Source organism: Mobula birostris, chromosome 12 (assembly GCF_030028105.1).
Source record: "Mobula birostris isolate sMobBir1 chromosome 12, sMobBir1.hap1, whole genome shotgun sequence".
In the NCBI taxonomy this organism is placed as follows: domain Eukaryota; kingdom Metazoa; phylum Chordata; class Chondrichthyes; order Myliobatiformes; family Myliobatidae; genus Mobula; species Mobula birostris.
Genome location: NC_092381.1, coordinates 45,085,266 through 45,103,976, shown reverse-complemented (window position 1 = coordinate 45,103,976; position 18,711 = coordinate 45,085,266). Strand labels below are relative to the sequence as shown.

General features: G+C 44.2%; 1 long non-coding RNA gene across 2 annotated transcripts in view; it reads right to left on the bottom strand.

Annotated features, from left to right (window-relative positions):
• Positions 1-5,251: 5,251 nt before the first annotated feature.
• The window catches only part of LOC140205879 (uncharacterized), a 41,091-nt gene continuing 27,631 nt past the window's right edge, over positions 5,252-18,711 (bottom strand). Inside the window, exon 3 of one of the 2 annotated variants that reach the window (XR_011887989.1) lies at positions 5,252-5,706. This is a non-coding gene — a long non-coding RNA (uncharacterized lncRNA). Of the gene's footprint in view, positions 5,707-14,927; positions 15,563-18,711 lie in introns of those variants that run through there. The other variant, XR_011887988.1, reaches the window with a different exon arrangement.

Genomic DNA, 18,711 nt, shown 5'->3' with positions numbered 1-18,711 from the left:
TGACAAGCTCCTGCAGCCCGGAACTGGAACACCTGTCGGTGAAGTGTCGTCTCTACTATCTGCCATGGGAATTCACCTTGGTCGTACTGACGGTGGTCTACGTTCCCCCCAGGCGGACATGGAGTGTGCTCTGAACATACAGTATGCTAACATCAGTGAACTTGAGACCAGGTATCCGGAGGCTTTGCTCATTACAGCCGGGGACTTTAACCAGGTCAACCCCAGAAAGGCGCTGCCAAAGTTATACCAACATATCTCCTGCCCCACTAGAGGCCTGAGTATACTTGACCACTGCTACACAGCAGTCAAGGATGCCTACCGTTCTGTCCCACAACCTCACTTCGGAAAATCGGACCATCAGGCCGTACTCCTCCTCCCGGCTTACAAACAGAATCTGAAGAGGGAGGTCCAGGGATACCAGTCGCTATACGGAATCCAGGCGTGAACTCCGGAAGGGCGCCAAGAGGAAATATCGAGCCAAATTGGAAGCCCAGGCTAACCAGAGGGATGCCAGTAGACTATGGCAGGGTCTAAATGAGATCACTGGGCGCAAAGAAAAGGCTGGGAATATCAATAACTGTGGTGCTACTCTTCCTGACGAACTTAACGTATCCTATGCAAGATTCGAACAGAAGAGGAGCGTCCCGCTCCCTCCAGATGAACCGGACCTGGTGGCATTGAGATTCATCGTCACCGAAGAGGACGTTAGAAGGGCCTTCCTGAAGATAAATCCAAGGACGGCGACAGGCCCAGATGGTGTCCCAGGACGGGTTCTCCGGGCCTGTGCAAGTGAGCTAGCTGGAGTGTTTGCTAACATCTTCAACTGCTCCTTGCTTCAGTCTAAGATCCCCTCATGTTTTAAGAAGGCAACGATAATCCCAGCACCGAAGAAGAGCAAGGTGGCATGCCTGAATGACTATCGACCTGTGGCTCTGGCATCAATTGCTATGAAGTGCTTCAAGAGATTGGTTATGGCACACATCAACCACAACCTCGATGCTTTGCAATTCGCCTACCGGAGCAACAGGTCAGCGGCAGATGCCATCTCTCTGGCCCTACATTCCTCCTTAGAACACCTGGAGAATAAAGACACATACGTAAGGCTCCTTTTCATTGACTACAGCTCTGCCTTTAATACCATCATTCCAAATAAACTGATTCCTAAGCTCCGGAACCTGGGCCTTAGCACTCAGATCTGCAGCTGGATCTTCAACTTCCTCACAGACAGGACCCAGGCTGTAAAGATAGGGGACAAGCTCTCCTCTACAATCACTCTGAGCACCGGTGCCCCACAAGGCTGTGCACTCAGCCCCCTGCTGTACTCACTGTACACCCAAGATTGTGTAGCCAAGTTTCCATCAAACTCAATATACAAGTTTGCTGATGACACAATCAATTGTAGGCCGTATCTTGGGTAATGATGAGTTTGAGTACAGAGAGGAAATTAAGAACCTGGTGGCATGGTGCAAAGACAATAACCTATCCCTCAACGTCAGCAAGGTGAAGGAATTGGTTGTTGACTTCAGAAGGAGTAGCGGACCGCATGACCCCATTTACATTGGTGATACACAAGTGGAACAGGTCAAAAGCTTTAAGTTCCTCGGGGACAATATCACAAATGACCTGACTTGGTCCAACCAAGCAGAGTTCACTGCCAAGAAGGGCCACCAGCGTCTTTACTTCCTGAGAAAACTAAAGAAATTTGGCCTGTCCCCTAAAACCCTCACTAATTTTTATAGATGCACCGTAGAAAGCATTCTTCTAGGGTGCATCACAACCTGGTACGGAAGTTGTCCTGTCCAAGACCAAAAGAAGCTGCAGAAGATCGTGAACACGGCACAGCACATCACACAAACCAATCTTCCGTCCTTGGACTCACTTTACACTGCACGCTGTCGGAGCAGTGCTGCCAGGATAATCAAGGACATGACCCACCCAGCCAACACACTTTTCGTCCCTTTTCCATGCGGGAGAAGGCTCAGGAGCTTGAAGACTTGTACGGCCAGATTTGGGAACAGCTTCTTTCCAACTGTGATAAGACTGCTGAACGGATCCTGACCCGGACCTGGGCCGTACCCTCCAAATATCCGGACCTGCCTCTCGGTTTTTTTTACACTACCTTACTTTCCATTTTTCTAATTTCTATTTATGATTTATAATTTAAATTTTTAATATTTACTAATTTTTACTATTTTTAATATTTAATATTTGTAATTGAGGGAGCGGGAAGCACAGCATCAAATATCGCTGTGATGATTGTATGTTCTAGTATCAATTGTTTGGCGACAATAAAGTATAAAGTAAGTAAGGTAAGTAAAGTATATTCTTGCAGATTGGACGACGGGGGGGTGGTGCTCAAGTTCAATAGTGCATGACAGGGAATGAGGAAATGTGCAGCTGACTCATATCATTTCATATCGCCAAATCATATCATTTCCTGGCAGCCCATCTTTGCGGCCTTGTACCGGTCTGCGGCCCGGTGGTTGGGTGGCCTCACTCCTGTTCTGGGAATTAAAATGTTTGGCCTCCGGGAAGTCCTGCTTTTGGCGGATGGTGCAGGGGTGCTTGATGCAGTTGTTCCCCAGTTTACAATTGGTCTCACCAATGTCCAGGAGGCCACATTGGGAGCAGCAAACACAATAGACAACTCCAGCAGATTCGCAGGTGAAGTGTTGCCTCACTTGGAAGGACTGTTTGGGGCCTGAATGGAAGTGAGGAAGGAGGTGTATGGGCAGGTGTAGCACTTAGGCTGCTTGCCTGGAGTGGGGTTCGTGGGGAGGGACAAATGGACAAGGGAATCATGGAGGGAGCAATCTCTGTGGAAAGTGGAGGGGTCTGGAGGTAAAGATATGTTTAATGGTTGGATCACTTTAGAAGTAGCAGAAGTTGCAGACGATAATGTGTTGGATGCAGAAGCTGATGGGACGATAGGTAAGGTCAAGAGGGACGGGAAGATGGGGTGAGCGTGGATGTGCGGGAAATGGAGGAGTTGGAACAGATGCAGTGGAGGTGAAGAAACTGAGAAAAAGGAATAGCATTTTTGCAGAAGATAAAAGTGGGGACAAGTATAGTTGAGAAAACTGTGGGAATCAATAGGTTTATAAAAGATGCCAGTTGATAGTTCGTGTCCAGAGATGGAGAAGAAGAGATCGAGAAAGGGGACGGAGGTGTCAGAGATGGTCCAAGTGAATTTAAGGGCATGAAGCAACACCAATTCAGTCAAACATTTAAATTTACTTCCTGATTGAATGGCCTTTGATCAGCACATTCCTGGAAATACATTTACAACTTAACTGGACCATGTAGTAAGTTATGTGGATTAGAAAGTGTTTTGCTCATCCCAGCATACGAAGACTGCTTCGGTGGATCAGGCAGAGGAAACCCTGGGGGGGTCAACTGCTGAGAAGGCGTTGCAGCAGCGAATTGAGTGCGTAGGGCACGGCAGAGCACTTAAGAAGACGCAGCCAAGGAAGTTGCCAGACGTAACGATTCTTCGTGCCACTGGATCCTGACTTCTGAGGCTGAGAGAGAGGGATCGTCTCTGTGCAAGGCTTCTCCATTTTAATATCTTTCATGCACTGGTTACATTGTGCAGCAAACGGTCGGCTGGTGGCACAGTGAGATCAGCGCTGGGCTCGAGAACGGAGGTTCCCGAGTTTGATCCAGTGACAGGCTTCCCCCGATATAGCGTCTTCACTGTTGCCAAAGTGATTAAGTAATAAATGAATAAAGCAGTGAGTTTCTGTGTGGTAGTAAGATCAGAAGGTGATGAGGTTACAACCATGCAGTGGGCTCAATGATGCAAAGTTTATTGACTACCTTGCCACAATGCCAACTCCAGTATAATTTTATAACACTGGAAATGATACTATTTTGGCACAGATCACTTAATTGTTACTTAAGATCACTTAAGCTGACAGTGATGCAGGTGGATGCTTCCCTGGTGTCATGGATTCTTGATTACCTGACTGGCAGACCACAGTACGTGTGCTTGCAACACTGTGTGTCCGACAGAGTGATCAGCAGCACTGGGGCTCCACAGGGGACTGTCTTGTCTCCCTTTCTCTTCACCATTTACACCTCGGACTTCAACTACTGCACAGAGTCTAGTCATCTTCAGAAGTTTTCGGATGACTCTGCCATAGTTGGATGCATCAGCAAGGGAGATGAGGCTGAGTACAGGGCTACGGTAGGAAACTTTGTCACATGGTGTGAGCAGAATTATCTGCAGCTTAATGTGAAAAAGACTAAGGAGCTGGTGGTAGACCTGAGGAGAGCTAAGGTACCGGCGACCCCTGCTTCCTTCCAGGGGGTCAGTGTGGACATGGTGGAGGATTACAAATACCTGGGGATACGAATTGACAATAAACTGGACTGGTCAAAGAACACTGAGGCTGTCTACAACAAGGGTCAGAGCCGTCTCTATTTCCTGAGGAGACTGAGGTCCTTTAACATCTGTCGGACTATGCTGAGGATGTTCTACGAGTCTGTGGTGGCCAGTGCGATCATGTTTGCTGTTGTGTGCTGGGGCAGCAGGCTGAGGGTAGCAGACACCAACAGAATCAGCAAACTCATTCGTAAGGCCAGTGATGTTGTGGGGATGGAACTGGACTCTCTGACAATGATGTCTGAAAAGAGGATGCCGTCCAAGTTGCATGCCATCTTGGAAAATGTCTCCCATCCACTACATAATGTACTGGTTGGGCACAGGAGTACATTCAGCCAGAGACTCATTCTACCGAGATGCAACACAGAGCGTCATAGGAAGTCACTCCTGCCTGTGGCCATCAAACTTTACAACTCCTCCCTTGGAGGGTCAGACACCCTGAACCAATAGCCTAGTCCTGGACTTATTTCCTGGCATAATTTACATATTACTATTTAACTATTTACGGTTTTATTAGTAATTAATTATTTATGGTGCAACTGTAATGAAAACCAATTTCCCCCGGGATCAATAAAGTATGGCTATGACTATGAGTATGACTATTGTTAACAAGAAAAACATCACACAAATGATTTGACTAAAGCTGGATGTCTGGACTCTACAAGTCTTTACAATTTCCTGACAGCTCTAAATGAGGGTGTATAAAATTAAATGCTAGAGATACTGATTTGGGAAGAACATTTTTAAAGAGGAAATAGATTACTTTCATTCAAGCTGGTTTTGTATTATTGGAACATAGTGTACATTGCACTGAAAACAGTTTATTAAAGAGCATTTTTAGGCTGTTGTCAGCCCATTAGTGATTAGTGCCCTTCATGATGTGAGAGAAGCAGGCATCTTTGTGCTCTTTTGCTTGGAAAATAATGTAACCTATTAGGTGTCAATACTTGGGCTGAGAGTACTTCCATAACATCTTGTGCTTTCTTCTTTGAAACAGAGTTTTGTGATGAGGCTGAACTCCAAGCATTTGGACAAGAGAAGAAGCCTTTAGAGATGACCTGCTTTATTCTTTCCTTGCTAATTGTACCTTACCAAATGGTTGTTTCCCTTTGCACTTTGGTGTTTCAAATGGGAAGATCAATTTGTGTCCATTTTGGGATGCAGACAAGGGGACTTTTCAAGATCACCATTTTAGTAGGCCTTGTCCAAATCTTCAAAGTTTGGGGCATGTGCACTGATAACCAAAGTGTGCTGGTTCCATATTGGGTGAGTGAAAGGATCATAGCTGTGCAGGACTTCTGCAAAATCCTCCAAGGTAACTGGAAAGAAAAGCAAATTGACATCAGTATCTTACCTCAGGCCAATATACCCCATATCGACGATCTAGTGGTATTCAGTCAGTCACACTGGGCAGACTTCACATCCAACACCAGATTCCCGAAGCCGACATGCAGTTCTGAGCTCTATTATGGATAGAGTTTTCCATGCGGAAGGATGTGCTCAAAACCTCCTGGAAGTTGTGCAACATTCCCATGGACTCTTGGGTGTCTTTGATCCCAGTCCATTCAGAAGCGTTGAAAAAGCATTCTGCGTTGTACTTAGAACCTTATCTGAACTGTGGGCGGAGGACTTCAGTGTGGAATGTATCCACTTTCCTGCTTTGTTGGTATTTTCCTACCCGATGTACGGTGACTAATGAAGCCAATAGATTTTCAATGTTGACTATGTCAGCCACTTTGTAACCCACAAAACCTGAAGTCATCATCAATTCTAAGGCAAAGGAGGAAGTATATATAAAAATATTTAAGAAATCTCAACTTGAGTTAATAATTTGTGAATATATTTACACTCAAAATCTGAACTCTATTTTATTACAGTCTGCCCTTGGTTACAAGTTGCATGGAGACTCATTTGGCTCATGTTGTAATCAAATACAATCACGCAGTGAAATTGTTTTATAGGCATAGTTTGAACAAGCCAGGTAATATCGTTATGGTCTGTAAAGTTGCATTGTATTATTATGTGGAAACACAACTCAGCTGTATTTCAGACGCATTGATTGTAGTTAAGATTTCATTCAGTGCCACAGTTTTTGACCCAAGACTTGTAGGGAGGTTGTTTTTCCTCCCCAGCTCTGATTTGATGTCACTGTATTGCTAGATAGCACTTTGCTAGTGTCTTTAATACCGGTTTCCTAAGTTGTACTGTGAAAATTTCTACAGGTGTACCGTGGAAAGCAGTCTAATTGACTGCATCACCTTCTGGTATGGAAGGGCCTCTGCAGCAGATCAGAAAAAGCCGCAGAGGGTTGTACACTCAGCCAGCTGGATCCTAAGCACTAGCCTCCCTACCATCGAGGACATCTTCAAAAGGTAATACCTCAAAAAGGCAGCATCCGTCATAGAGGGCCACCAGCACCCAGGACGTGCCCTCTTCTCATTGCTACCATTGAGGAAGTGGTACAGGAGTCTGAAGACACTCGCTGAACATATTAGGAACTGCTTCTTCCCTCTGCCATCAGATTCTGAATGGACGATGAACCCATGTACACTACCCCACTATTTTTTCTCTCTTTTTGCAATATATATACATTAAAAAATATCCTTTTCCTTTTTGTTTCCAGAAACACGGCCATGATTGGGATCTCTTCTGGGGGAAGTATGACCTGTTCACAAGGGACAGGTTACACCTGAACCCGAAGGGGACCAATATCCTGACGGGAAGGTTTAATAGAGCTGTTAGGGAGGGTTTAAACTAATTTGGCAGGGAGATGGGAACCAGAATGACAGAGCGGAGGAAGGGGAAAACAGAAATAAATCTAAGATAATGAGCAGTAAAGATGTCAGGAAAGACAGGCAGGTGATGGGGCAAATTTGTACCCATTGGGATGAGTTGCAGTGCAATAAAGTTGCAGTGAAATCAAAGTGAAAAGTATCAAATACTGGTCTTAAGGTGTTGTACTTAAATGCATGCAGCAGAAGGAATAAGGTGGATGATCTTGTTGTACAGCTACAGATTGGCAGGTATGATATTGTGGCCATCACTGAGACCTGGCTAAAGAATGCATGTCTCTGGGAGCTGAACGTCCAAGGATACACAGTGTATCGGAAGGATAGGAAGGTAGGCAGAGGGGGAGGCATGGCTTTATTGGTAAGTAATGATATTAAATCATTAGAAAGAGGTGATGTAGGATTGGAAGGTGCAGAATCTTTATGGGTTGAGCTAAGAAATAGCAGGGGTAAAAGGACCCTGATGGCAGTTATTTATAGGCCTCCAAACAGCTGCAGGGATGTGGACTACAAATTACAACTGGAAATAGATAAGGCTTGTCAGAAGGGCAGTGTAATGATAATTGTGGGGGATTTTAACATGCGAGTGGATTGGGAAAATCAGGTCAGCACTGGATCTCAAGAGAGAGAGTTTGTAGAATGTCTGTGAAGTAGCTTTTTAGAACAGCTTGTTGTTGAGCCTACTAGGGGTTTGGCTATACTGGATTGGGTATTGCGTAATGAACCGGAGGTGATTAGAGAGATTGAGGTGAAGGAACCCTTAGGAGACAGTGATCATAACATGATTGAGTTCACTGTGAAATTTGAAAAAGAGAAGCCGAAATCTGATGTGTCGATATTTCAGTGGAGTAAAGGAAATTACAGTGGCATGAGAGAGGAACTGGCCAAAGCTGACTGGAAAGAGACACTGGCGGGAAAGACAGCAGAGCAGCAGTGGCTGGAGTTTATGCGAGAAGTGAGGAAGGTGCAAGACAGGTATATTCCAAAAAAGACGAAATTTTCGAGTGGAAAAAGGATGCAACCGTGGTTGACAAGAGAAGTCAAAGCCAAAGTTAAAGCAAAGGAGAGGGCATACAAGGAAGCAAAAATTAGTGGGAAGACAGAGGATTGGGAAGTTTTTAAAATCTTACAAAAGGAAACCAAGAAGGTCATTAAGAGGGAAAAGATTAACTATGAAAGGAAGCTAGCAGATAATATCAAAGAGGATACTAAAAGCTTTTTCAAGTATATAAAGAGTAAAAGACAGGTGAGAGTAGATATAGGACCGATAGAAAATGATGCTGGAGAAATTGTAATGGGAGATTAGGAGATGGCAGAGGAACTGAATGAATATTTTGCATCAGTCTTCACTGAGGAAGACATCAGCAGTATACTGGACACTTAAGGGTGGCAGAGAAGAGAAGTGTGTGTAATCACAATTATGACAGAGAAAGTACTCAGGAAGCTGAATAGTCTAAAAGTAGATGAATCTCCCGGACCAGATGGAATGCACCCGCGTGTTCCGAAGGAAGTAGCTGTGGAGATTGCGGAGGCATTAGCGATGATCTTTCAAAAGTCGATAGGTTCTGGCATGGTTCCGGAGGACTGGAAGATTGCAAATGTCACTCCGCTATCTAAGAAGGGGGCAAGGAAGCAAAAAGGAAGTTATAGACCTGTTAGCTTGACATCGGTGGTTGGGAAGTTGTTGGAGTTGATTGTCAAGGATGAGGTTACAGAGTACCTGGAGGCATATGACAAGATTCCCTAAAGGAAAATTCTGCCTGACAAACCTATTACAATTTCTTGAAGAAATTACCAGTAGGCTAGATAAGGGAGATGCAGTGGATGTTGTATATTTGGATTTTCAGAAGGCCTTTGACAAAGTGCCACACATGAGGCTACTTAACAAGATAAGAGCCCATGGAATTACGGGAAAGTTACGTGGATACAGCATTGGCTGATTGGCAGGAAACAGAGAGCAGGAATAAAGGGATCCTATTCTGGTTGGCTGCTGATTACCAGTGGTTTTCCACAGGGATCAGTGTTGGGGCCGCTTCTTTTTACATTGTACATCAACGATTTGGATTATGGAATAGATGGCTTTGTGGCTAAGTTTGCTGACGATACGAAGATAGGTGGAGGGGCCGGTAGTGCTGAGGAAATGGAGAGTCTGCAGAGAGACTTGGATAGATTGGAAGAATGGGCAAAGAAGTGGTAAATGAAGTACAATGTTGGAAAGTGTATGGTTATGCACTTTGGCTGAAAAAATAAACGGGCAGATTATTATTTAAATGGGGAAAGAATTCAAAGTTCGGAGATGCAATGGGACTTGGGAGTTCTCGTACAGGATACCCTTAAAGTTAACCTCCAGGTTGAGTCGGTAGTGAAGAAGGCAAATGCAATGTTGGCATTCATTTCTAGAGGAATAGAGTATAGGAGCAGGGATATGATGTTGAGGCTCTATAAGGCCCTGGTGAGACCCCACTTGGAGTACTGTGGGCAGTTTTGGTCTCCTTATTTAAGAAAGGATGTGCTGACGTTGGAGAGGGTACAGAGAAGATTCACTAGAATGATTCCGGCAATGAGAGGGTTAACATATGAGGAACGTTTGTCCGCTGTTGGACTGTGTTCCTTGGAGTTTAGAAGAATGAGGGGAGACCTCATAGAAACATTTCGAATGTTAAAAGGCATGGACAGAGTGGATGTGGCAAAGTTGTTTCCCATGATGGGGGAGTCTAGTATGAGAGGGCATGACTTAAGGATTGAAGGGCGCCCATTCAGAACAGAAATGCGAAGAAATTTTTTTAGTCAGAGAGTGGTGAATCTATGGAATTTGTTGCCGTGGGCAGCAGTGGAGGCCAAGTCATTGGGTGTATTTAAGGTAGAGATCGATAGGTATCTGAGTAGCCAAGGCATCAAAGGTTATGGTGAGAAGGCGGGGGAGTGGGACTAAATGAGAGAATGGATCAGCTCATGATAAAATGGCAGAGCAGACTCGATGGGCCGAATGGCCGACTTCTGCTCCTTTGTCTTATGGTCTTATGATTTCTTGCAGTCCCACCTTGATTGCTACCTAAAGAAATTATTTGATAAACATTCTGCAAAGGATTCAGTCAATAAACTCAGTTTAAATTTGACATACTATACCTAATTTTAACAAAAGGTGTCCTAGTTAAATAGCACCCAAGCCTCCATGTTTACAAAACCTTATTAGATGTTTAAACAACACACATCAAAGTTGCTGTGAATGCAGCAGGCCAGGCAGCATCTCTAGGAAGAGGTACAGTCTGTGATATTAACCTTCTTTTCATAGTGATGCAATAATTTATCACTGACTAAACCCTCATGAATTTAACCAATTAAAGTACACAAAATATTTATTATTTAAAACAAAGCTGGTTATAAGCTGTAGGAACTAGCAGATTCTGAAAGCTTTTGTGCCTCCATACTAGTTTTAAGTTGTAGATATGTAACAGAAACAAAACAAAAAGATGTTATATTGATCACCTGATATCTCAACTAGTTAATATAATGAGCATGTTCAGCCACACTGAAAGGAAAGTCCAAGATTATGTCTGTAAATGTTACATTTGTTTTATTTCAGCCTGAGAGGCTGCAAGGAAGTAAAACTGGCGTAAGGAATTCTTCTCAAATAAACCGCTTTCCTTCCTCATAGCTGTTAGGCAATTTACTGGAACACAGACTTGGATTAAGATATAACTGGGTATGTTTATAATAACAGAGCTCATGAACTTGTGTTCCTTTTGAGCCGTGCTTCCCACTGCTGGTTGTTGGGTTTATCTCACACTACATCCCAATGATGCATTGCAGATCTAGGCTGCAAATGTTCAGAAAGTGATGAACCGCCCATGCCTAAATATTAGTTCATGGTGTTTGGCTGTGATCTGGGATTAACCACTGAAAGGCACATCATGACTAATTGTGACATGATTCCCTTTCCCTGATTTGGCATATGTAACTGAACAATGGCAGGGATTAATCCAGGACTGTGCTCTAGTACTTGGTACTTTTAAGTTAGCAGTGAGCATTTATCTATGGAACGCTTGTCTGGTAAACTGTATTCTGGCTCCTTGTTCATACATTAAACCATTAAAAAAAATATAGTCAAGGCCACTTAAGATGATAATGCTGTGAGATTAATCTTAAATTAGCAACTATCATAAGCTTAATCATTCTAACAATTGTTGTGGCTGCAGACTCATTGTATCTCCTGTTCACTCGTCAATTTCATCGACTTCACTTCAAAGTTCCACCAAGCCCTCAAATTCACTTCCTCTATCTCGGACACTTCTCTCCCCTTTCTCAATGTCTCAGTCTCCATCTCTGGAGACAGACTGTCCACTGACATCTTCTACAAGCCCACTGACTCTCATAACTACCTCAACAATACCTCTTCCCACCCCAAACAACAGGAATTCTGCAGATGCTGGAAATTCAAGCAACACACATAAAAGTTGCTGGTGAACGCAGCAGGCCAGGCAGCATCTCTAGGAAGAGGTACAGTTGACGTTTCAGGCCGAGTCCTAGAGATGCTGCCTGGCCTGCTGCGTTCACCAGCAACTTTTATGTGTGTTGCCCTCTTCCCACCCCGCCACATGCAAAAATGCTATTCCCTATTCCCAGTTCCTCCGTCTCCGCCACATCTGCTCCGAGGATGAGGCTTTCCATTCCAGGACATCTCAAATGTCCTCTTTCTTTAAGGATCGTGGTTTCCCTTCTACCATCATCAATGATGCCCTCACCCGCATCTCCTCCATTTCCCGCACTTCGGCCCTCACCCCATCCTCCCGCCACCACCACAGGGACAGAGTTCCCCTTGTCCTTACCTACCACCCCACCAGCCTCCGGATCCAGCACATTATCCTCTGCAACTTCCGCCACCTTCAACAGGACCCCACCACTAAGCACATCTTTCCCTCTCCATCCCTCTCCGCTATCCGCAGGGATCGGTCCCTCCGCGATTCCCTTATCTGCACGTCCATCCCCACTGATCTCCCACTTGGCACTTAACCCTGTAAGTGTAAGTGCTACACCTGTCCCTACACCTCATCTCTTGCAACCATTCAGGGCCCCAAACAGTCCTTCCAGGTGAGACAACACTTCACTTGTGAGTCTGTTGGGGTCATCTATTGCATCCAGTGCTCCCAGTGCGGCCTCCTCTACATTGGTGAAACCCGACGCAGATTGGGGGACCGCTTCGTCGAGCACCTCCACTCCATCTGCCACAACAGACAGGATCTCCCCGTAGGCATCCACTTCAACTCTGCTTCCCATTCCCATTCAGATATGTCCATTTGTGGCCTCCTCTACTGCCATGATGAGGCTAAACTCAGGTTGGAGGAGCAACACCTCATATACCGTCTGGGTAGTCTCCAGCCCCTTGGTATGAACATAGAATTCTCCAACTTCTGGTAATTCCCTCCCCCTCCCTTCCTCTATCCCTATTTCACTCTACCCCCTCCCCCAGCTCCCTCATGGTTCCGCCTCCTTCTTCTACTACCCATTGTTTTCAGGGCTATGACGTCAATGCTTCCCCTCCCCCACCCCTTTGTCTTTCAAATTACTGGTCTTTCAACTGAAGTTACAAGCATTCTACAAATCCTTCCCCATCTTTCATTCTTCAGTCCTGACGAAGGGTTCCGGCCTGAAACGTCGACTCATCGTTTCCACTGATGCTGCCCGACCTGCTGAGTTCATCCAGCGTACTGTAAGTGTTACACTGATTGGAATGTTGTTGATGAGGAAGCCATTGTTTAGTGCATGAGGACCAGGTGTTGAAATTGTGACATTCAATATAATATCTGTTGCAAATAAAACAAACTGCTGGAGGAATTCAGCAAGTCGAGCAGCATCTGTGGTGGCGCGATGGCTGAAGTTTCTGACTGAGACGCTGATGCAGGGTCTCGACCTGAAATATTGACCATCCCTTTGCATTTACTGATGCTGCTTCAGCTGCTGATTTCCTCTGGCCTTTTGCCTTTTTTTTTGCTCCTGATACCAGCTTCTGCACATTCTTCTGTATGAAATAATGTCTGTCTCCTTTGAAATAGCAAAGTGATGGCAGATAATTTCTCCCCAGCATGGTGTTTAGCATAAGGCTGTTACAGTTCAATTCCGCCGCCATCTGTAAGGAGTTTACACATTCTCTCTGTGCCTGCATGGATCTCCTCCCACTTCCAAGAGAGGTACAGATTAGTGGGTTAATGGATGAGTGTATGGATAAAAGTGCGTGGCACCAGAAGGGCACGTTACTGTGTTTTTTCTCTAAAATCTAAAATCTAAATCAATCCTCATTATTCTGCAAATATTTTATAGCAATTCACTTCCTGTAGAAACAAGAACCTATTCTTTTTTCCATAATCCTTTTTAAATTTAGTTCATTCTGCTGGATTGTTGCACTTGGTGGTTTTGCATATATTGCTAACTAGCAATAAAACTGTTGTGTGGGCTTGGATTCTTTGTAGGATGATGACTTTACAGAGGTGTCTTGGGAATGGCTTATTAGAAATTCTGCCCATCTCCTTTGGCTCCTGCAATTCATCTTCTCCTCCTCCAGAACCTGCAAACACAGGGGCAAAAAGAACAGCTTTGCTGTATCTGCATAGTAATGAACTATCCTTGGGTATACAAAGGTTAATTGACTGAAGGTGTAAGATCCAACTTTTGGTCACTCTTGAAAATGAAATCTTGTCACTTTTGTTCCAAATTTTCCACCTTGAGATCTATTCTGCCTTGGAAAATGGACAGATTATTCATAACTGGTAGTTGTGTTCAACAGCTTCCAAAAAGAATTTTATTAAATTGGGCACATGAAACAAAAGAGAAGTAGGACTAGGTCATACAGCTCTTTGAGCCAGCTCTACTGTCTAATTAGATCATCAAGACTATTTTCCCTCCTGCTTCCATGCCCTTTGATTTGCTTAGAGTTGAGGTTGGGGAACTGGACACACATGCACAATTCATTTTAATTTTTTGAACGAAGATCATTTACCAAGGCTATTAATACAACCCACACTTTGGTATCTGAGTCATCTCCTCCCAAATTTCCCAACAACAGAGAGCTGAAAGGGTTCTTCCAGGTGAGGCACCACTTCACGTAAACCTTTTGGAGTTCTCTATTATATCTGATGCGCCTGATGCGGCCTCCTCTGCATTGGGGATCATTTTGTCAAGTACCTCCGCTCTATCTGCCAAAAGTGGAATTTAGTGGAGGAGCAACACCTCACATACTGTCTAGGTAGCCTTCAATCTGATGGCATGAACATTGATTTCTCCTTCCTGCGATCTTTCTCCCCCTTCTCCTTTCCTCTTCTATTTCTCTGTCTGGTTTTTGATCTCTTCTTTTCACCTGTACATCACCTCCCCCTGGTGCCCCTCCTTCTTCCCTTTCTCCTATGGTCTACTCTCCTATCAAATTCCTCATTCTCCAGCCTTCCACCTCTGTCTACTTGGCTTCACCTATAACCTTCCAGCTAGCCCCCTTCCCCTCCAACTACCTTTTTATTCTGGCATCTTCCCCCTTCCTTCCCAGTCCTGAAGAAGGATCTCAGCCCAAAACATCAGCTGATTATTCATTTCCATAGATGCTGCCTGACCTGCTTAGTCCCGCCACCATTTTGTGTGTCCTGCATTAAAATGAGCTGGTTCATCTTCCAAGAAATTTGACTGAATCTTCTCCATTGCAGCTGGTTTTAATAAAAGCAAATGTTAAATTGTATTTACATTAAAAAAAATTAACAATACATGCTTATGCTGTGTGAAAGACTTGTCATTGGCACAAAGAGTGAAAAAGGATTTAGGAATATGATCACGTGCTATACGAGTAAGTAAGGCCAATTGAAAATGTGAGAACATGAGATTGTACATCAGAGAAAGTTACACTAACATTTCATCTATTTCTGGAGAGACTATGCTTCTCCGTGGATTGTCACCTTGTCATGGTGGAGAAGCTTGTGTGGTCCTGAGAGCCCAAGAGCGATGCCATCTGGAGCTATGCTCCTGGTAGGGTCACCCATGGTGGTACGGTCGAGGGTGAGGTCCCTGACAAAGGACAATCCAACCAAGACCTCAACGGTGGAACAGGCGGACAAAGTTACTTCGAACTCAGTGGCTGTGAAGGCAGATGAAGGCTGCAACAAATCCATCAGCTCCAATTGTCGTGGTTTCCATGCCATTGGGATCAGTTGGTTGATCTGTGAAGTATTGTGAGCTGCTTGGAGTGCAACATCAAGTATACATTAAACAAATACACACACTTCTTCGGTCTGTACGGAACGAAGACCATCATCCTCGACCTCGAGGGATAGCCATGACGACACTTTGATGTACAGTAGGTGTTTGATTTACAATCTGAAGTAATAGAGTTCTGCCCATGTCAACGGAATTTCTAAATAAATAAAGAGCCCGGTCATTTTGAGGCCTTAGATGAAAAATACTTTACAACAGAGCAAAGAAGAAAAATTTAGTGATGTTGTATATTTCAGTGCTCATTAGCATTTAAAATATAATTTAAGTATTTTGACTGTTTTGGTATTAAAGATGATGTAAGAGGAAAGACATCTGTGAAAGTCTTACCCTGCAAACATGAGGAATTCTGCAGATGCTGGAAATTTAAGCAACACACATCAAAGTTGCTGGTGAACGCAGCAGGCCAGGCAGCATCTCTAGGAAGAAGTACAGTCGACATAACACACATCAAAGTTGCTAGTGAACGCAGCAGGCCAGGCAGCAACTTTGATGTATGTTGCAAGTCTTACCCTGGTTGGTCCTCCCAAAGTGCAACTCCTCACACTTGTCTGCACTAAATGCCACCTGCCATTTTTCAGCTGGTCCAGATCCTGCTGTAAGCTTTAATAGTCTTCCTCACTGTCGACTACACTCCCAGTCTAGGTATCAGCTGCAAACATGCTGATCCATTTCACCACATCGGTTACGGTTAGGGAGGTGTATGCTGACATTCCTGAGTACATCTGTACATGGAAGGAGGAGGGGCCAGAAACCAGTGGAGCGGATTTAGGTCAATAAATTTGCAGGGCATGATGGAATCCATCTCCGGATACTCAGGAATGAAAGGGAGCAGAATTTTACACCTTCATTGGCCACAGTTGAAATACCAGGGGTCCAAGGACAGAATCAGAATCTTTTTTAAAATATCAGTGGTATATATCATGAAATTTATTGTCTTGCATCAGTAATACATTGCACTACATTATAATAAACAAGATAAATTATAATAAGAAAGAATATATAAAAATAAATTGACATAGTGCAAAAAGAGAGGGAAAATAATAGGTAGTGTTTATGGATTTGTTGTCCATTCAGAACCTGATGGTGGAGGGGAAGAAGTTGTTCCGAAATGTTGAGTGTGTGTCTTCAGGCTCCTGCACCTCTTCCTTGATGGTAGCATTGAGGAGAGGGCATCTCCTGTGTGATGGGAGGGCCCTTAATGATGGCTGCATTTTTTTCCATTGCCCTTTAAAGGTGTCTCGATGTTGGGGAGGCTAGTGTTCACGAAGGATCTTGCTGAGTTTACAACTTTCTGCAGATCCTGTGCAGTGGCCTCTCCACATCAGACAAGTGTCATCCCCTTGTTGAAACAAAACAAGTGGGTTGAATGTGCTGTGACATGTGGACAGGATGATGTGGATGCCCTGAGCCAAAAGGAATGTCTGGGCATCCTAAGACTTTATTCTTTGGAATATATGACATTGGTGAAGCTTACTTTGGAGTATTGTGTGCAGTTTTGGTCACCTAACTACAGAAAGGATGTAAATAAGATTGAAAGAGTGCAGAGAAAATTTACAAATTTACAAATTACCGGGACTTGAACACCTGAATGATAGGGAAAAGTTGAACAGGTTAGAACTTTATTTCCTAGAATGTAGATGAATAAGGGGAGATTAGATAGAGGTTGATTGGTGTGAGAAGAACAACCTAAGCCTGAACGTAGAGAAGGCAGAGGAAATCATGGACTTCAGGGAGATGTAGATGAACCCCACCCCTTCCCCCAGCGAATACATGGCTCCTCCATAGACAGAATTAAGTGCACCAAGTTCCTGGAAGTTCATATCATGGATGGCTTCATCTGGTCCCTTCATATCACCTCCCTGAACAAGAAGGCACAGCAGTGCCTCCACTTCCTAAGAAGATTGAGGCACGCAAGGCTCCCTCCCTCATCTTAACTGTGTTTTACAGGAGCACCACTGAGATTGAGAGTTGCATCTCCATCTGGTAATGGGAACAGTTGAGCATTGGACCTGAAATCCCTACCAAGGACTGTGAGAACAGCTGAGAGGATCATAGGTGGTCTCTCTGCCATCCATTAGGCACATTGATCAGGAGCACTGCGTATGCAGGGCCCTTAGTATTATTAAAGATCCCACTCATCCATCCAGCATCCTCCTTGACGTTCTACCATCAGGCAGGAGACTGTGATGCATAAAAACAAGAACAATCGGGAAGAAAAATAGTTTCTTCCCCCAGGCCATTAGGACTCTGAACTCCCTGCCTCATTGTATTCAAACTGTCACTGATTAATCTGTTCTGTGCACAGTATTTAATATTAATACACTTTAGTTTGTTATTTATGTGTGATTCATCTGTAGGTTTTATCCTTGCCTTCATAAGTTAACGTGTGTTATGTGCACTACTGTGCCTTACACCCTGGTTTGGAGAAATGATTCTATATTCATTATATACATTATATACATGTGCATAGTTAAATGAAAATAAGTTTCACTTGACTTGACTTGATACAAAATTATGTGAGGTATAGCTACGGTAAATCCAAACAGGCTTTTCCCACTGTGGTGACACTAGAACTAGAGGTCAGGATTAAGGGTGAAAGGTGAAATGTTTAAGGGGAACATGAGGGGGAGCTTCTTCACTCAGAGGGTGGTGAGAGTGTGGAACGAGCTGCCAGCGGAAGTGGTAGGTGCGGGTTTGATGGCAACATTTAAGAGAAGTTTGGACAGGTATAAGGATGAGAGGGATATGGAGGGCTGTGGTATGGGGCAGGTCAGTGGGAATAAGCAGAATAATAGTTCAGCATGGATAGATGGGCCGAAATGCCTGTCTCTCTGCTGTAGTGTTTTATGGCTCTATCATCCAGATGGTTGATAGAGATAACAAACAACAATCGACCAGCACTGATCCTAGTCCCTGCAGCATTCCACTAGTCATAGGCCTCTGGTCAGAGAGGCAACCATCTACAACCATTCTCTGGCTTCTCCCGCAAAGCCAACATCTAATGCAATTTACCACATCATCTGGAATTCTGGAATGTCAAGCAACTGGACCTCTTGACCAACCTCTCATGCGGGACCTTGTCAAAAGCCTTGCTAAAGACCATGTAGGCAACATCCACTGCCTTGCCTTCATCAACTTTCCTGGTAACTTCCTCAAAAAGCTCTGTAAGATTGGTTAGACATAACCTACCATGCTCAAAGCCATGCTGCCAATGCCTAATCAATCCCTGTCTATCCAAATACTCATATATACGGTCTCTTACAGTATCTTACAGTAACTTTCCCACTA